We start from the raw sequence: 20,143 nt of genomic DNA, 5'->3' as shown, positions 1-20,143 counted from the left end.
TGCATATTGAATTGTATGGCATAACAGACACAAGTACTTTACTAAAATAAAATAAAATCGCTCTAATAGTTCTTATTAGCTTTGTACTAGTTTGCTGATTAGCCTACCAAGTTATTTCAGGTCACTGTCTCCATTATATAGATGTATAATTATAACGGGAATGTTTTCTAAAAGAACATCCAAGAGGTTATGCATGCAAAGAGTTCAAAAGTCAACATAATAACATTTTTATTATATATTTGTTTCCACTCAGGAAAAAGTAATAAGTTGTATTATTTTTGGCAGGAAACCACGTGTTTGCTAATACTGACAGTCAAGAAAATTCAACTTCTGCTAACTGATAAAATAAAGAGTTTGTTGAGGATGTTTTATGTTTCATTTTTATTGTCAAATCCCTTGGCCAGCCTATTTGTTTTTGTTTTTTATTTTATTTGTCACTTTGAATTATCTGAAGCAATTACTCTATGGGATAAAAGTGAATGTTTCCTTATGGTCAACATACTCTTCATTTATGATACATATTATATGCCATGTTAAATGGTTGTTCAAAACAAAACTTTAAGACGGCAGCTAAATACACCTTTAAAATACATATATAGGACCATTTAACCTGGTGAAAGATACAGTGTTCAGCATAAATGTGTACACCCCAACAGATTTTTCAGAAAACCTTTACTTTACTTTCAGAATCAACATTTTCTATGGGACACTATACTACCAAATACTCCCAAAAATGCGGGCCATTGATTGCAACTGAGATTTTGTTAATTTGCACACACAAAAAAGTATTTTTCCTAACAAATTCTTTCAAGACCATGTTGCAAAAAATGAATACACCCCAATGAAAGTCTTATGCCCCGTACACACGATCGGACATTCCGACAACCAAATCCTGGGATTTATTTCCGATGGATGTTGGCTCAAACTTGTCTTGCATACACACACATTCGCACAAATGTCGGAAATTCAGATCGTCAAGAATGTGGTGACGTACGACACGTACAACGAGCCAAGAAAAAAAAAAAAGTTCAATAGCCAGTGTGGTTTTCTGCTTGATTCCGAGTATGCGTGGAATTTTGTACGTCGGAATTGTGTACACACGATTGGAATTTCTGACAAATGATTTTGTTGTCGGAAAATTTGAGAACCAGCTCTCAAATTTTTGTTGTCGGAAATTCCGACAAAAAATGTCCGATGGAGCCTACACACGGTCAGAATTTCTGACAACAAGCTCCCATCGAACATTTGTTGTTGGAAAATCCGATCATGTGTACGTGGCATTAGGAGCAAAGCTAAATTTTAGACAACAAAATCCTAATTAACAAGAATTCAGCTACAGGTGAGTCTAATTATTCTTTAAACAGGTGTGCAGCAGACAGTTGATTATAAAAGGGCGTTACTTAACAAAGAAAACCCCTTCCCAAAAGTCTAGCAAATACTTTACTGTAGCTGCACAGAGGTCTCAAACTGGTGGCCCTCCAGCTGTTGCTAAACTACAAGTCCCATGAGGCATTGCAGGGCTGACAGATACAAGCATGACTCCTACAGGCTGAGGCATGATGGGACTTGTAGTTTTTCACAGCTGGAGGACCACCAGTTTGAGACCCCTAGCAAATACTGTAGCAAAAGTGATAAAAAACAAAACAAAAAAAACAACAAAGATGCATCTGCAAACATTTGACCGAGATGTCCAGGCCATCCACAGAAGTTTACAGCTCGACAGGAGCGTCTTCTGATGAGAAAGGTTAAAGAAAATCGCCATGCAAGCTCACTGCAGTTAGCTAAAGAAGTAGAAAGCCAGACTGCGGTGATTGTTTCCCGTGACACAATACGGCTTACACTGCCGAGGAATGGCATGCATGGGTGTTGTCCATGAAGGAAGCCTCTCCTAAAGCCCATGCACAAAAAGCCCACCTAGAATTTGCCAGGACCAATGCTGAAAAAGAAGACTACTGGGACTCTGTACTCTGGAGGGATGAGACCAAGATAAAGGTTTTTGGAATTGATGGCTTCAAAACTGTATGGCATCTCAAACGTGAGTAGAACAAAGAAAAATGCATGGTGCCTACAGTGAAACATGGTGGGGCAGTGACCTTCTGTGGAGCTGCATGAGTGCTGCTGGTGTCGGGGAGCTGCATTTCTTTGATGGTATCATGAATTCACAGATGTACAGAAGATGCACATCACTCAATGCCTTTTTGGTCGTTGTGCACTTTTCCAACATGACAATGATCCAAAACACACATCTAAGGCCACTATTGCATTTCTGAAGAACAGGGTGAAAGTGATTCAGTGGCCAAGTAGGTCTCCTGATCTAAACCCAAATCGAACACCTATGGGGAATTCTGAAGAGACGAGCATCACTCTCCATCCAGCACCCAGGCTCTAAAAGAGGTCTTTCTTGAAGAATGGAAAAATATGTTGCAATATGTCGCCAACTTATTCATTCCATGCCTAGAAGACTTGGTGCTATCCTTACAAATCACGGAGGTCATACAAAATCCTAGATGTAGTAGTTTTTGCTGTGGGGTGTATTCATTTTTGCATTGACTAATTTGAGTAAAACTGCAGATTTTGTAATCCAAGTTATATTATTAAACTTATTTTCATGTAATGGAGCTAAACAAATGTTCTATAAAACTAAATTTTGGAAATTGTTCTTGTGTTCATTGAGATATTAATTAAAATCTTATTTTTTTAAAGGTACTAATTTATGCTGATCGCTGTATGTAATTCTGTCTGATTTGACATTCACTCACCCCTTTCAGACACTATAGCCGGGTCCCTAACCTTAATTATTTTCACTGTAGACCATGGGTCTTCAAACTATGGCCCTCCAGTTGTTCAGGAACTACAATTCCCATCATGCCTAGTCATGTCTGTGAATGTCAGAGTTTTACAATGCCTCATGGGATGTGTAGTTTCGCAACAGCTGGAGGGCCATAGTTTGAGGATCCCTGCTGTACACATTTACTATGACCACTGATGTCCCATAGAATCTGTTCTGTAGACAAGCCACACTAAGGCAGTGCCATAGACAGTGCCAATTTCTTTCCCGCAACCACAGGTTGGAAGGAGGTTGGGGCAAGCTATCCTGGCTGGGAGAAGACAGTGATTATTGCTAGTGGCCATAGCAGCCGCTAAATTCAGCAGGCTGGTTTTACCCAAGTTGATCGTTCAACTTGGTACATTCATCCTGCCCATACACAGCTTAAATCTTTGCCGCTTCCTGCTGAAGCAGCCGACATTTGAACCGTCTATGGCTGGCCTCATTTGTCAATACCATACTTAGTTACCTCATTCCAAAAACACAGGTGTGATTCATCAAATACAAGTGAAATTGTAACACACCTAACTAGCTTTGTGAAACATTAGTGACCAAAAACAAATCTCACTAAATATACAGGTGGTTATAAAGGTTTTTTTTTCTTAAAATACAAAACATGTTTACTTACCTGTTCTATGCACTGGTATCATACAGAGCAGCCCCAAACCTCCTCTTCTGGGTTCCCCCACTGGCACTCTTTGCTTCTCCTCTTCTGTTTCTGCCACCATAGCAAGCTACTTGCTATGAGGGCAGAAGTGCAGGCTTGCTCCTGAGCTGAGTTGTGCGTGTCCATAGACATACACAGAGCAGCTGGGCCCTGCCTCCTGCTCCCAGGATTTGAATGGGCATAGCACTGGGTCGAGTGAGGACCCAGGTCAGTCAAGTTCCTCCACCCCAAACTCATTTATCCATATATCTTTATGGACCTTGCTTTGTGCACTGGTGCATAGTCATGTTGGAACAGGAAGCCATCTCCAAACTGTTCCCACAATGTTGGGAGCATGAATTTGTCCAAAATGTCTTGGTATGCCGATGCCTTAAGAGTTTCCTTCACTGGAACTAGGAGGCCAAGCCCAACCCCTGAAAAACAACCCCACACCATAATCCCCCTCCACCTAATGATTTGGACCAGTGCAGAAATCAGGGTCCATAAAGACATGGATGAGCGAGTTTGGGGTGGAGGAACTTGACTGGCCTGCACAGAGTCCTGACCTCAAAACAATAGAACACCTTTGGTGATGAATTAGAGCGGAGACTGCAAGCCAGGCCTTCTCGGACACATCAGTGCCTGACTTCACAAATGTGCTTCTGGAAGAATGGTCAACCACTCCCATAGACACACTCCTAAACCTTGTGGACAGCCTTCCCAGAAGAGTTGAAGCTGTTATAGCTGCAAAGGGTGGGCCAACTCATCATTGAACCCTACGGACTAAGACTGGGTTGCCATTAAAGTTCATGTGCGTGTAAAGGGAGGTGTCCCAATACTTTTGGTAGTTTAGCGTATGAATATATGAAAAAATACATATCAAATATTTCACACGCCACTTCAGGTAAGATCAGGCTCCACACTCCACAATCGCATCTCAGATACTGGCTTGGTTCCCCCTGAAGTCATCTACACCAGCAACAGGAATGCAGCACACCGCGATGCAAAAAAAGAATCTTCCTTTATTGAAATAACCAACAGGAACAAGTTCTATTCTGAATGTGACATGTTTTATGTTAGGTACAGCTCTTTTACACTCCCCTTCTTTCTTGGTGACATCAGAGATCAGGACAATTAGAGATAACGAATCTCATTAATGGGGGCACAAACAGCAATAAAAACCTGACAGTGGTTCTAACCCCCCCGCCACTCTATCCAAATCTAAATTTAAAATAAACAGATTTTGCTTTAGTTATACTTGAAGTGACCGCAAACGTTCTAGAACTTTTGCCAGATCAGGCATTTTATGATCGGATTGGGAAACATTCCTGTTTTTTTGGCACTTTCATGACCCTGGCAGTCACGGAAGAGGAGAGGAGTGGCAGTAAGATAGAGAAAACAGTCCCGGGGGGATGGACCACAAAGCAGGAACAGAGTTGGAGAACGTGCACTGAGAAGAACAGTGGATGGAACCTAAACCCAATCACTCAAATCTCATACAGGCTTTAACATGTTCATGATTCAAAAGTAATTTACATTATTTATAAATCTGCAGCTACTATTAAAATAATACACGGTGTTCCTGCTATGAAAGTCCTTGTTTAGGCACTTCCTTTTGCACCCTACCCCTGCCTTCTAATTGTGCTCCTGCATTGTCACCCTATTACTTAAAGCGGTTGTCTATTTTTTCACTTTTACTTACAGGTAAGCCTATAATAAGGTAAAAAAATATCTCCTAAACCTGTATATTTTAGGAGATATTCCCCTGGCAATGAGCTGCTGATTGCAGCGGTGCATGTGCACAGGGGTTTTCTCGGCTGGGAAAGAAAGAGGTGGAAAGAAAAAAAGAAAGAAATCTCCTGCGCATGCGCGGGAGTGACGATAATCGCTGCTCCGGCCACTCACAGCGCCGGATACGCGATATCCGGAAGACACGCCAAGAGAACATGTCAGTTCCCTTGGCGTGTATCGGGCGAGATGTTGGGGCCTCGTTCTAAGGTACGTATCTCATAATGAGCTAGTATGCGGTACATACTAGCTCATTATGCCTTTTCCCTTGCAGGTATGAAAAAAAAACAAAAACATTTCAGCGGGTTTACTACCGCTTTAAGCCCTTGTACACACGGTCGGACATTCCGACGGAAAATGTTTGATCGGACCGCGTTGTCGGATAATTCGACCGTGTGTGGGCTCCATCGGACTGTTTCCGTCGGAATATCCGACGGACCAAGTTTTCCAGCTTGGCTATAAAATTTTACGACAACGTGATCCGATCGGACCTTGTTTGATCATGTGTAGAGAATTCCAATCGGACAAAGTGCCATGCATGCTCAGATCAAATTCCTACACCAAAGCTATTGGCTACTAGCGTGAACGTAGTCCCGTCGTAATGAAATAACGTCACCACGTTCTGAATGATCGGATTTTCCGACAACTTTGTCCGACCGTGTGTATGCAACAGTTTCGGACAAAATCCGACGGATTTGGTTGTCGGAATGTCCGACCATGTGTACAAGGGCTTAGAGCAGGGGTGTCCAAACTACGGCCCTCCAGCTGTTGCAGAACTACACATCCCATGAGGCATTGTAAAACTCTGACATTCAAAGACATGACTAGGCATGATGGGAATTGTAGTTCCTGAACAACTGGAGGGCCGTAGTTTGGACACCCCTGGCTTAGAGGGTAGGTGCATTCAACAGCGATCACCGCAGGTAATCACTGGCTGTGCAGAGAACTGCGAATAGCTGCGGCCGCCGGTGGCCTGTCATTACAGTAAACAGCCAGTGGCTGCAGCTAATTACGGCTCTGCACAGCCAGCGATTACCTGCAGTCACCACTGCTGGATGCACACAAAGTGTGCCCACCAGCGATCATCGCAGGTATTCGTTAGTTTGCGGACAGTCGCAAACACCTGAGGATGCCAGTGACCTGTCATTATAGCGAACGTGGTCGGCGTCCGCACCTATCTGCTTAGAGCCGCAGCAAGAATCAGGAATCACTGGTGTGAATGTAGCTTTAGGCGTCCAATGGAGATTTAAAAGAGCATTTCAACACATGTTATTATGCAGGCATGATCCTTTCTCGGAAGCAAGGATGAGCCAGAAGCAGTCGGTCTTGTAAATTAGCGTTTGTAATAGAGAATGAACATTCGTGACGTGGCAAATTATGAAATCTCGAAATGCAGCGCACATCCTCTTCTTCTTTAATGGGATAATAATGAAGCTGCTTTGCTGGTGATACTGATGGAGTTATTGCAAACACATTTTCAAAAGCTTTTTTTTCTAGTGATATCAAGAGTAATATTATTATTAGATATAGAATTAAAAACAAGAGCTAAACGGGACTTTAAATGAAGTACGGGGTCTTTTATTGAAAAAAAAAGGAAAAATATTGTTATGCGATTATATGATGCGACAAAATTACATGTATATTAAAGAGGTGCATAGACAGACACATTATTAACATTGACATTTTGTTTTATATAATCTTACTGACCAATACAGAGTAGGTTATAAAAGCGCACCTCCATTATATACATAAGACAACCAAATATGGAAATAAATTAAACAAATAATACAGTGTAGGCAACAACTTTGAATCTATGACTTCTTGGTTGTTGCAGTGGATTAGTAAAGAAAAAAAAAACAACAACATAGTTGATGCGATTTTACAAGGATTGATGCTAGTTGAAATTGGGGTACCAAAATACACAGCGATTATTGGCTCTACGCGTTTCGCGGCTTACTACCGCTCGTCAGGAGCAAGCTCGTGATTGGTCTGAGAATACAGAGTAGTGGTAAATTAATATTTGCAATGATGGAACATGGGGAGATTGAAATACCCCTACCTAGTGGTCACTTACACGTAGCCATGCAGTCAAAAGTGCAGCGCCGAAAGCCTAGGCACCCAAAGCGATGATACGGGAGTTGAGGAGGCCCATCCAAGGGCGAGGAGGCCCACAGAATGCACACACAGGCAACCACCGGGACAACAAGGGCGTTTGGTAAGTGAAAACGAATATGGAAATATAAAACTGAGCCTAATGGGTGAAAAAATGCATAGTAAGAAGTACAGATAATCTGAGAATTGTGAAAGAAAAATGCATTGAAAAAAGAAAATGTTGGGGTGGATGTATGATGAGTGTAGGAGAGGGTTAGCGTGGGAAAAGGGGGAGGGGGAAGAGGGCGGAAGAAAAAAGGGAAGGAGGGGGAAAGTGGCTGTGTGTGACATGACCCAGTATGAATACCAGGTGACAGAGTGAGTAGTAACAGAAAAAAGTAAAGAAAGAGGGACATATGGATTGATTGTGCAAAAATACCTTTTGTGTGGAAAAAACGCGAAAAGAGGTGACAGTGTATGGTAGGTGAATGGCCCCAGTTGTTCCGGTCCCGCCTGCCGCCAACCATGGACACAGCCAAACCGCCGTATGGGGGCCCCCAGCGTCACACACTCAAGGACACCAAATGGAAGAGTGAGCAACGCCAGACCCGGGATATATACACACTCCGAGTCAGCGTCCACACAAATAATACAGTGTAGGCAACAACTTTGAATCTACACTGTATTATTTGTTTAATTTATTTCCATATTTGGTTGTCTTATGTATATAATGGAGGTGCGCTTTTATAACCTACTCTGTATTGGTCAGTAAGATTATATAAAACAAAATGTCAATGTTAATAATGTGTCTGTCTATGCACCTCTTTAATATACATGTAATTTTGTCGCATCATATAATCGCATAACAATATTTTTCCTTTTTTTTCAATAAAAGACCCCGTACTTCATTTAAAGTCCCGTTTAGCTCTTGTTTTTAATTCTATATCTTATATCTGATAGGGATGGAGGCTATGACCTCATTTAAAGTCCCAAAATTTCCCCCTCCCCTTTTCCCATCATGTTACTATTTGATATAAGGGATGGAAGACGGGTGTCTTGTATACTTAAGCCAATGTTTATTTGTTTTCCTTTTTGGACCATATTGTTTAAAGTATCTTATTATTCATCATTGTTTTAGATTTAGCAGCTTTTATTGTTTTTTTCCAAAATCTTTTTAAAAAAAAATTTTTTTGCACTATTAGGTCCTTGACGCACCTATGCAGTTGGGTGGTGTTGGTGTCGTCTGCACTGCTGCATTCCTTTTTGTCATGATCGGGAGTTGCGATGCGCACTGGGGGACGCCCTCCGTCCTCCTCATCCAAGAAAAATTTTTTTTTTTTTTTTTTTTTTTTTTCTTGGCTGGGAGGCGGGGCGCGTTCACCCACTGCGTATCGGCGTCACATTTTCACCACCGTTTGTACGGCATCATCATTATGGGTGCCGCCTTTCAGGCTAGGTTGATTTACATCCTCATTTCACCTGGAGTGTGGGTGTGGACGCTGACTCGGAGTGTGTATATATCCCGGGTCTGGCGTTGCTCACTCTTCCATTTGGTGTCCTTGAGTGTGTGACGCTGGGGGCCCCCATACGGCGGTTTGGCTGTGTCCATGGTTGGCGGCAGGCGGGACCGGAACAACTGGGGCCATTCACCTACCATACACTGTCACCTCTTTTCGCGTTTTTTCCACACAAAAGGTATTTTTGCACAATCAATCCATATGTCCCTCTTTCTTTACTTTTTTCTGTTACTACTCACTCTGTCACCTGGTATTCATACTGGGTCATGTCACACACAGCCACTTTCCCCCTCCTTCCCTTTTTTCTTCCGCCCTCTTCCCCCTCCCCCCTTTTCCCACGCTAACCCTCTCCTACACTCATCATACATCCACCCCAACATTTTCTTTTTTCAATGCATTTTTCTTTCACAATTCTCAGATTATCTGTACTTCTTACTATGCATTTTTTCACCCATTAGGCTCAGTTTTATATTTCCATATTCGTTTTCACTTACCAAACGCCCTTGTTGTCCCGGTGGTTGCCTGTGTGTGCATTCTGTGGGCCTCCTCGCCCTTGGATGGGCCTCCTCAACTCCCGTATCATCGCTTTGGGTGCCTAGGCTTTCGGCGCTGCACTTTTGACTGCATGGCTACGTGTAAGTGACCACTAGGTAGGGGTATTTCAATCTCCCCATGTTCCATCATTGCAAATATTAATTTACCACTACTCTGTATTTTCAGACCAATCACGAGCTTGCTCCTGACGAGCGGTAGTAAGCCGCGAAACGCGTAGAGCCAATAATCGCTGTGTATTTTGGTACCCCAATTTCAACTAGCATCAATCCTTGTAAAATCGCATCAACTATGTTGTTGTTTTTTTTTTCTTTACTAATCCACTGCAACAACCAAGAAGTCATAGATTCAAAGTTGTTGCCTACACTGTATTATTTGTTTAATTTATTTCCATATTTGGTTGTCTTATGTATATAATGGAGGTGCGCTTTTATAACCTACTCTGTATTGGTCAGTAAGATTATATAAAACAAAATGTCAATGTTAATAATGTGTCTGTCTATGCACCTCTTTAATATACATGTAATTTTGTCGCATCATATAATCGCATAACAATATTTTTCCTTTTTTTTCAATAAAAGACCCCGTACTTCATTTAAAGTCCCGTTTAGCTCTTGTTTTTAATTCTATATCTTATATCTGATAGGGATGGAGGCTATGACCTCATTTAAAGTCCCAAAATTTCCCCCTCCCCTTTTCCCATCATGTTACTATTTAATATTATTATTATTATTATTATTTTTTGGGGGGAGGGGGGGGCAAGTTACCAAAACACCATTATCACATAGTTTTTAAGATTAAAGATACAACTATGTTGGTGTCCCTTGTCCATTTTACAACTGCCTACTCCCAAACTGCCATTTGAAGTAAAACACATGGCCAAGTATTATTCTATACAATGTTTTTATTGTGCAGTAATAAAGAAAACAAATAAAATTATCCATGCTATCTGCCAATAGAACTTAACCAAAAAGTGCATTCTATGCATCCAAAAATATATGGAAAATATACCAAATAAAATCATTATTCAACCAAAAAATAAAATAAAAGCCTCATGTATGTGTCCTACTTCTTCTTCTTCTATAGGGGGTCAACAATGCCAAGAGTTGGTAAAAGCAGGGCTCCGTCATCCGGAGATAATTCCAAAAATCATTATTCTTCTGGAGCTCCCGCAGCAATGGCATATGATATAATTGGTCACGATTAACCACTTTCAGACCGGACCATTTTGCTGGTAAATGACCAGAGGTCTTTTTACACTTTGGCACTGCGCTGCTTTAACTGGTAATTGCGCGGTCATGCAATGTTGTACCCAAACGAAATTTGCGTCCTTTTCTTCCCACAAATAGAGCTTTCTTTTAAAGGTATTTGACTGACTCTGCGATTTTTATTTTTTGCGATATAAACGTAAAAAGACCGCAAATTTTGAAAAAAAATGATATTTTCTAATTTTGTTATTAGAAAAATCCAATAAACTCAATTTTAGTCATACATTTAGGCCAAAATGTATTCAGCCACATGTCTTTGGTAAAAAAAAAGTCAATAACTGTATATTTATTGGTTTGCGCAAAAGTTGTCACATCTACAAACTAAGGTACGTTTTCTGGAATTTACGCAGCTTTTAGTTTACGACTGCCTATCTCATTTCTTGAGGTGCTAAAATGGCAGGGCAGTACAAACCCCCCCCAAATGACCCCATTTTGGAAAGTAGACCCCCTAAGGAAATTGATAAGTGGCATGTTGAGCCCATTGAATATTTTATTTTTTTGCCTCAAGCGATTGAATAATGACAAAAAAATATATATATTTTTTTTTTTACACAAAGTTGTCATTAAATGATATATTGCTCACACATGCTATGGGCATATGTGAAATGACACCCCAAAATAAATTCTGCTGCTTCTCCTGCGTACGGGGATACCACATATGTGGTACTTTTTGGGAGCCTAGCCGCGTACGGGGCCCCGAAAACCAAGCACCGCCTTCAGGCTTTCTAAGGGCGTAAATTTTTGATTTCACTTCTCACTACCTATTACAGTTTTGAAGGCCATAAAATGCCAAGATGGCACAAAACCCCCACAAATGACCCCATTTTAGAAAGTAGACACCCCAAGCTATTTGCTGAGAGGCATGTTGAGTCCATGGAATATTTTATATTTTGCCACAAGTTGCGGGAAAATTACAAACTTTTTATTTTTATTTTATTTTTTCACAAAGTTGTCACTAAATAATATATTGCTCACGCATGCCATGGGCATATGTGAAATGACACCCCAAAATAAATTCTGCTGCTTCTCCTGAGTATGGGGATACCACATATGTGGGACTTTTTGGGAGCCTAGCCGCGTACGGGGCCCCGAAAACCAAGCACCGCCTTCAGGCTTTCTAAGGGCGTTACAGTTTTGAAGGCCATAAAATGCCAAGATGGCACAAACCCCCCCCAAATGACCCCATTTTGGAAAGTAGACACCCCTAAATTTACGGGTACACTAGTGAGACTAGGTAATAAATGGCGGGTGCCCTGAAACTATAAAAAAATAACTAACCAACCAGCGTCACCTGTAACAGTTATATGGTGATCACTGGTGAAAGGGTTAACTAGGGGGCAATCAGGGGGCTTTATGCGGTAGTATATGGGGGTCCCTGGCGCTATAAAAAGCTGCGGCGAACCTAAATACCTACCTGCCTAACTAGCGTCACCTGTGACACTAATACAGCGATCAGAAAAACGATCGCTTATTAGGCTGGGTTCACACTGGAGCGATGCGGGAACGCCACGAATCCGCGGCGGGTTCCCGCATCGCATGCCTCCCGGCGGCAGTTCACACTGCCTTATGCGAACTGCTGGGAGTGTCAGTGAAATGTTAATGACACCCCCAGATCAGTTCGCATATCGCAGTGCGATCTGCAAACTCGGATCGCATGGTATGAACACCCATGCGATCCGATTCTGCTGCGGACCAAAAAAAGGGTCCCGTGCGAGTTTGCGGCGGGTGCGGCGGGTGCAACGCGAATTCAGCCATACTATCTGTATGGCTGAACTCGAATCGCACAGAGATCGGATGTGATTTGCACTGCAGTGCGGTGCGAATCACATCCGTTCTCATAAACCGCTGCAATGTGAACCCAGCCTTAGTGACACTGGCGACGGGGGGTGATCACGGGGTTAAACCTTTATTGGGGGGGTTAGGGGGGTACCTTAGAACTAAAGGGGGCTAACCCTAACTGCCCTAACAGTTATTACAGTCACAAATGACACCCGCCGGGTGATCAGGGGGTTAAACCTTTATTAGGTAATAAATGGCGGGTGCCCTGAAACTATAAAAAAATAACTAACCAACCAGCGTCACCTGTAACAGTTATATGGTGATCACTGGTGAAAGGGTTAACTAGGGGGCAATCAGGGGGCTTTATGCGGTAGTATATGGGGGTCCCTGGCGCTATAAAAAGCTGCGGCGAACCTAAATACCTACCTGCCTAACTAGCGTCACCTGTGACACTAATACAGCGATCAGAAAAATGATCGCTTATTAGGCTGGGTTCACACTGGAGTGATGCGGGAACGCCACGAATCCGCGGCGGGTTCCCGCATCGCATGCCTCCCGGCGGCAGTTCACACTGCCCTATGCGAACTCCTGGGAGTGTCAGTGAAATGTTAATGACACCCCCAGATCAGTTCGCATATCGCAGTGCGATCTGCAAACTTGGATCGCATGGTGTGAACACCCATGCGATCCGATTCTGCTGCGGACCAAAAAAAGGGTCCCGTGCGAATTTGCGGCGGGTGCGGCGAATGGCTGAACTCGAATCGCAGAGATCGGATGTGATTTGCACTGCAGTGCGGTGCGAATCACATCCGTTCTCATAAACCGCTGCAATGTGAACCCAGCCTTAGTGACACTGGTGACGGGGGGTGATCACGGGGTTAAACCTTTATTGGGGGGGTTAGGGGGGTACATTAGAACTAAAGGGGGCTAACCCTAACTGCCCTAACAGTTATTACAGTCACAAATGACACCAATGCAAAAAAAATAAAATGCATTGGTGTCACTGTGACTGGGGGGGCAGGGGTAATTGGGGGGGTGATCGGGGGGTAAAGGGGGGGTGTGAGTGTGCCTGGCATGTTCTACTGTGAAGTGTCGTGTTGGTGCAACTCACCGATCCTCTCTCCTCGGTGCCGGAACGAAAAATACCGACACGGAGGAGAGATTACATCACTTCCTCTCCTGTGTTTACATTACAGGAGAGGAAGTGATGCAATGCTTCACTCCCATTCGTCAGGAGCGATCGTGAGGGGGTGGCCATGAATGAATGGCCGTCCCCTCATCCCGGATCGCTCCTGCACGGATACCGACCGCCGCTGGCACCGGGGGGGGGCCCGATCGGGCCCCCCACCCGCGGGAAGGCAGGGACGTACAGGTACGCCCATATGCCTGCCCGTGCCATTCTGTCGACGTACATCGTCGTGCGGCGGTCGGGAAGTGGTTAATAAAGCAACCAATTTTTGGTCCAATAACTCCTCCTCCTCCTGTTCCAGGAATGGACTTGGGTCAAAGCAATAATTCCAAGGCCAATAATAAATAACACGTTATCTCCTCCGATTCCGCAACATGGATGGTTGACGACCAGCCATTCAGAAATGAACTGAAAAGCACGAAATTAAAAGCTCAAACTGAAAAGCACTAATTAAAAAGAGTGAAATGAAAAGAGCGAATCAACACTCACCAAACTTCTACTAACACAAAATTAGCAGAAGGAGCCCACAGGGTGGCGCTAAAGAGCTGAAAAACCACGTAGTATGTAACTACATTCGTGTTTGTTGGCCGACAATTCCTTGTCATTTGTATGCAAGACAAAATCCAGGCACACACCTTCGGACAAAAGTCTGAGGTTTTGTCTGCGGAAAATCCAATCATGTATATGAGGCTTAAGAATCACCTGAATAAGGTTGTCCACAGAGGAGTGGAATGGAGACAATATAGGAGGGAGAATAAGGTGCAGAGGAAAGATAGGCTATAATTTAGAGGATTGCAATACAGAAGATGAAAAAAGGGGCCACACACAAGGAGCTAGTTTGGAGTGTAGAGCACTAAGGAGATCAGAGAGGGAAGTGGTGCATACTCCCTGGGGATGTAAAGTTGAATGTGTGCAAGAATCCTGGACTTACGGTACATTTAGGCCCCTTTCACACTGAGGTGTTTTTCAGGTGCAACAGCGCTAAAAATAGCGCCTGAAAAAAGCGGCTCTTTTCACTCCAGTGTGAAAGCCGGGGGGCTTTCACACTGGAGCGGTGCGCTAGCATGATGGTAAAAAAAGGCCTGCTAGCAGCATCTTTGGAGCGGTGAAGGAGCAGTTTATTCACCCTCCTAAACCGCTCCTACCCATTAAAATCAATGGGGCAGTGCGGCTTTGCGGGTGGTTTTAACCCTTTTTCGCCCGCTAGTGCCCGGGGGGAAAGGGGCCTAAATGGTGTAGTAAACCAGATCAGATAAGGGATATCTGGATGCACAGTAGACCATAAACGAACAGAAGCGAGGGCTCTATAGCTTGGCCAACTGAGAGACATCTTGGACATACAGTATGTATGCATTAGATAAATATATGAAAAAATACATATCAAATGTTTCACATGTCGTTCCAGGTGAGATCAGGCTCCACACTTATTGCATCTCTGTACATTTTATCATATTTAACATATTCGAACAGTTTTTCTGGACTGGTCCAATGGGCTGCAACGCTGATCAGTGTATTCTGACAAGAGGGGGTCCTTACTCTCAGAATACAATAGCGCAGTGGGGAAAATCCCTTGCTTGGATGCAGGAATCTGTCATTTGTTTTTTTGTTCAAAACGCTGGTTGAACAAACAAAAAACTGTCCGTGTACACCCGGAATAAAGCAGCTATACACAGAATTGTCATATCCATTGTCTTGATTAGTGATGGACGAACTTCCGACGGGACGTTTCGCGAACGCGAAATGCGAACGGACCCAAACGTTCGCGAAACCGAACGTTCGCCGCGGGCCCCATTGACTTCAATGGGAGGCGAACTTTGCAAACCTTCATGTCGAATTTGCGGCCACGTGGTAATTATTAGGGGGTAAAACGTAGTCCCACCATCTGGACAATGACATAATACATGTATGAGGTGAATTTGGGATCGATAACTACAAGCATTTTTATTTTATTTGGGAAATTGTTCTAACAATTCAGGACTATGGAGCTAATGAAGGCAATGGAGGAGAGGGAAGGTCAGGGACCAGGGTAGGCAAAGAAGAGGGTGCAGGAGATGATCACCAGCAGCGTGACATACCGGAATGACACATGCACCGTGATAGAGGCATCTGACAGCAGCACCGTAATACAGAGCACTGACAGCAGCACCGTGACATACAGCGCTGACAGCAGCACCGTGACATACAGCGCTGACAGCAGCACCGTGACATACAGCGCTGACAGCAGCACCGTGACATACAGCGCTGACAGCAGCACCGTGACATACAGCGCTGACAGCAGCACCGTGACATACAGCGCTGACAGCAGCACCGTGACATACAGCGCTGACAGCAGCACCGTGACATACAGCGCTGACAGCAGCACCGTGACATACAGCGCTGACAGCAGCACCGTGACATACAGCACTGACAGCAGCACCGTAAGCAGCCCCAGGAGGAAGTCAGCACAGCACAGGGATGGTGTGATCCCCTCATAATAAGAACCCCCAGGAGGAAGTCAGCACAGCACAGGGATAGTGTGATCCCTTCATAATAAGAACCCCCAGGAGGAAGTCAGCACAGCACAGGGATATCATAAGCAGCCCCAGTAGAAATATGACACCGCTCAACCTCTTCAAAGAGGAGGGTAGGGGCATATAGTACGGTGTGCTTTTTTGGGTCAAGGAAGTGAGCCAAATGAATTAAGAAGGTCTGTGTGCTTGATTAAAAAAATAGTTTATAGACATATACATGGTCTACTGGTCACATGTGTTGAATTCCTCCGAGATCCATGCCTCATTCATTTTTAGAAATGTGAGGTAGTTAACACTGTGGTGAGCTAGGCGAGTACGCTTATCGGTCACAATCCCCCCTGCTGCGCTGAACGTCCTTTCGGACAGGACACTGGATGAGGGGCAAGCCAACAGTTCGATTGCAAATTGGGCAAGCTCTGGCCAGAGGTCAAGCCTGCCCACCCAGTAGTCTAGGGGTTCATCACTCCTCAGAGCGTCCACATCGGCCGTTAACCCAATGTAGTCGGACACCTGACGGTCTAGGCGTTCCCTGATGCTGGATCCGGATGACACCTGTCGATGGGTCGGCTGAAAGAATGACCTCATATCCGAAGTCACCAACACATCTTCAAACCGGCCTCTTCTTGCAGGCGCTGTTGGATTGGTACCCGCAAATCCTTCTCTGGGAGTGGGAATTGCTCCTCTGCCAGCGCACGCAAAAGCAGAATGCAGCATTTCTCGAAGCAAGGCCTGGAAGTGCTGCATTCTGACAGCCCTCTGCGACGGCGGTAACATTTCCGCCATTTTGTGTTTGTACCGGGGGTCTAAGTACGTTGCCACCCAGTACTGGTCCTTGACCCTCATGCTTTTTATACGGGGGTCCCTATTAAAACACTGGAGCATGAAGGCCCCCATTTGCACTAAAGTGGAAGCGGTGTGGTGGCCTGGCTCCTGCTCATCATCCAGGATAATGTCGTCCTCTTCATTCTCCTCTCCCCATCCTCGCACAACAGGGATCCCAGAAAGGTTTAAAGCATGCTCTTCTTGCTCCTGCTCATCCGCCCCGGCACCATCCTCCTCTGACTCCTCATCAGACTCCTGTTGTTGACTTGTCTCAGATAGAGTAGCCCCCCCTGGGAATTCATCCAGCATTGCGACTTCCTCATCTTCCCGCTCCTGCTCCTCCACAGCCTGATCAATGACACGACGCAATGCACGCTCCAGAAAGAAGGCATAAGGTACCATGTCACTGATGGCGCCATGGCTGCGACTGACCAGTTTGGTGATCTCCTCAAATGGCCGCAGAAGTCTGCATGTGTCGCGCATGAGCAGCCACTGGCGCGGTGAAAAAAAACCCAGCTCCCCAGAACCGTTTCTTTCGCAGAGTTCATACAGGTAGACGTTAACTGCACGTTTCTGCTGGAGCAGCCTATCAAGCATATAGAAGGTTGAGTTCCATCGCGTCGGGCAATCGCAAATAAGACGTCTGACCGGCAGATGGTGTCGCCGCTGAATGTCAGCAAGGCGAGCCATGGCCGTGTAAGATCTTCTGAAATGGGCCGAGATTTTCCTTGCCTGCCGCAAGATGTCCTGGACCCCAGGGTATTTGACAAGGAATCGCTGCACGACCAAGTTTAAGACGTGTGCCATGCACGGCACGTGCGTGATTTTGCCCTGTTTCAATGCGCTAAGCAGATTGGCACCGTTGTCACACACCACTTTACCAACTGTCAAATTGAGCGGTGTTAGCCACTCATCTGCCTGTGAACGCAAAGCTGAAAGGAGTGCCGGGCCAGTGTGGCTCTTTGCTTCCAGGCACAACAGACGCAGCACGGCATGGCAACGTCTCACCTGGCATGTGGAATAGGTTCTGGGGAGCTTGGGCGGTGCAGTGGAAGAGACGCTAGCAGCGGAAAAGGAGGAGGCAGCTGAGGAGGAGAGGGAGGAGGATGGAGTAGGAGGAGGAGAAGAAGAGTCAGGCCTGCATGCAATCCGTGGCGGTAAAACCAAATCTACACGGGTGCCACGGGTTACATGCTTGACGGCCGTCAGAAGGTTCACCCAGTGGGCAGTAAAACTGATATACCTTCCCTGCCCGTGTTTGCTAGACCACGTGTCTGTGGTCAGATGTATCTTGGCACCGACACTGTGTGCCAGAGATACATTCACTTGCCGCTGAACATGGCCATATAGCTCTGGGATGCCCTTCTCTGAGAAATACTTCCTTCCTGGGACCTTCCATTGTGGTGTTCCAATGGCCACAAATTTGCGAAAGGCCTCCGAGTCCACCAGTTTATATGGCAGTAGTTGGCGGGCTATGAGTTCTGACAAGCCAGCCGCCAACCGTTGGGCAAGAGGGTTATCCGGCGTCATCATTTTTTTACGCTCAAACATTAGGCCCACGGAAGCCTGCCTTTTTGCAGAAAAATGTGAGCTTGGCGTGATGGAAGGTGGAGTGGAGGACAATTGTGAGGAGAGAGGAGAAGGAGAAGTAGAAGACGAGGCTGGACGGTGAGAGCCTGCAGTGTGGCTTTGTGTGTTCCGTTGCTCCCACTGGGCTCGGTGATGGCTGCTCATGTGCCTTCTTAAGGCGGTCGTCCCTAGGTGAGTATTGGGCTTACCGCGACTAACGCGTTGACTGCAAAGATTGCAGATGGCAACGCTATTGTCAGCAGCGGACACGTTAAAAAAAGCCCACACTGCGGAGCCATGTGCCGGTGTCCTGGGAGCGCCAGATGTGACCGTACATGGTCGATGACTCGCTCCTGATACATTTGCAGTCTGCTTTGTCCCTGCTGTGCAATGTAAGTCATTGCTGCTTCTCCTCCCTATCTGCTGGTCCATATCTCCCTCTGAACTCCCCTCCTCTTCCTCTCTTGTGGGCACCCACGTGACATCACTAGACACGTCATCATCAACGTCACCTTCCCCACCGCTATAAGTAGAGATCTCGGAGTAGGCAGCAACACCGGGGACCAACCTCCTCCTTGGGCTGATCTGGGTACTGGCGTCAGACTGCTGAGTAGCGCTTGTTGCTACCTCCTCTTCCTGATCCAATACCAAGAGTGGCTGCGCATCAGAAATGTCCTCTTGATATGGATCGGAAAATAATTCCAGTGACTCAAGCGGAAGGTATGTGGTGGTGGTGGTGGTGGTCGTGTTGTTGGTGGTAGTGTCTTTGGGGGTGCACATAGCAGAGAGTGAAGAAGAGGGTGCAGATCGAGAGGATGAGGAGGGTGCAGAAGAGTAAGGCTGAGCGAGCCACTCAACCAAGTCTGGTGCATCCTTTAAAGTAATTGAACGCACCTTCTGCAACTTCCCACTTTGGCTCAAGCCTGTTGCTCCTGCCCTACCCCTACCACCCCTGCGGAAGGGCCTGCCTCTTCCTCTGCCTGTCATTTTTTAAATGACCCTGTGACAAAACTCTTAGTCCCTATACCGATGAAGGACTGCTGCAGTATAGGGCAGCGGTCAGCAGTGGTGCACGTCAACCCTATCTATTGTGGACCGATAGCGGTCCTTACAGAACAGCAGACTGTACCGCACTCAAGCCTATGTACCGTAGCACCCTATACCAAGTTACCAGTCCTTATAAGAACTTTTGTGGAACAAGCAGGTTGTGTGTTAGTGATTAGCAGACTGTACGTCAGTCCCTATACCGCTGAAGGACTGCTGCAGTATAGGGCAGCGGTCAGCAGTGGTGCACGTCAACCCTATCTATTGTGGACCGATAGCGGTCCTTACAGAACAGCAGACTGTACCGCACTCAAGCCTATGTACCGTAGCACCCTATACCAAGTTACCAGTCCTTATAAGAACTTTTGTGGAACAAGCAGGTTGTGTGTTAGTGATTAGCAGACTGTACGTCAGTCCCTATACCGCTGAAGGACTGCTGCAGTATAGGTGAGCGGTCAGCAGTGGTGCACGTCAACCCTATCTATTGTGGACCTATAGCGGTCCTTACAGAACAGCAGACTGTACCGCACTCAAGCCTATG

At 45.3% G+C, this 20,143-nt stretch overlaps 1 protein-coding gene and 2 long non-coding RNA genes across 3 annotated transcripts in view; 1 reads left to right on the top strand and 2 right to left on the bottom strand.

The window, feature by feature from the left end:
- WDR86 (WD repeat domain 86) overlaps nt 1–20,143 on the bottom strand; it is a 102,882-nt gene that overhangs the window by 67,032 nt on the left and 15,707 nt on the right. The window lies entirely within an intron of this gene.
- On the bottom strand, nt 6,837–7,985 carry LOC143998213 (uncharacterized). The gene is made up of 3 exons (XR_013277787.1): nt 7,792–7,985; nt 7,336–7,512; nt 6,837–7,250 (listed from the first exon to the last, which is right to left on the bottom strand). It is a non-coding gene; the product is annotated as an uncharacterized LOC143998213 (long non-coding RNA).
- Nucleotides 8,759–10,040, top strand: LOC143998212 (uncharacterized). Its single transcript, XR_013277786.1, has 3 exons — nt 8,759–9,047; nt 9,328–9,504; nt 9,590–10,040. It is a non-coding gene; the product is annotated as an uncharacterized LOC143998212 (long non-coding RNA).

Source organism: Lithobates pipiens, unplaced genomic scaffold (genome assembly GCF_037356315.1).
Source record: "Lithobates pipiens isolate NorthernLeopardFrog02 unplaced genomic scaffold, aLitPip1_a1.2 Scaffold_19, whole genome shotgun sequence".
Taxonomy (NCBI): Eukaryota; Metazoa; Chordata; class Amphibia; order Anura; family Ranidae; genus Lithobates; species Lithobates pipiens.
This window is presented reverse-complemented; position numbering and strand designations above follow the sequence as displayed.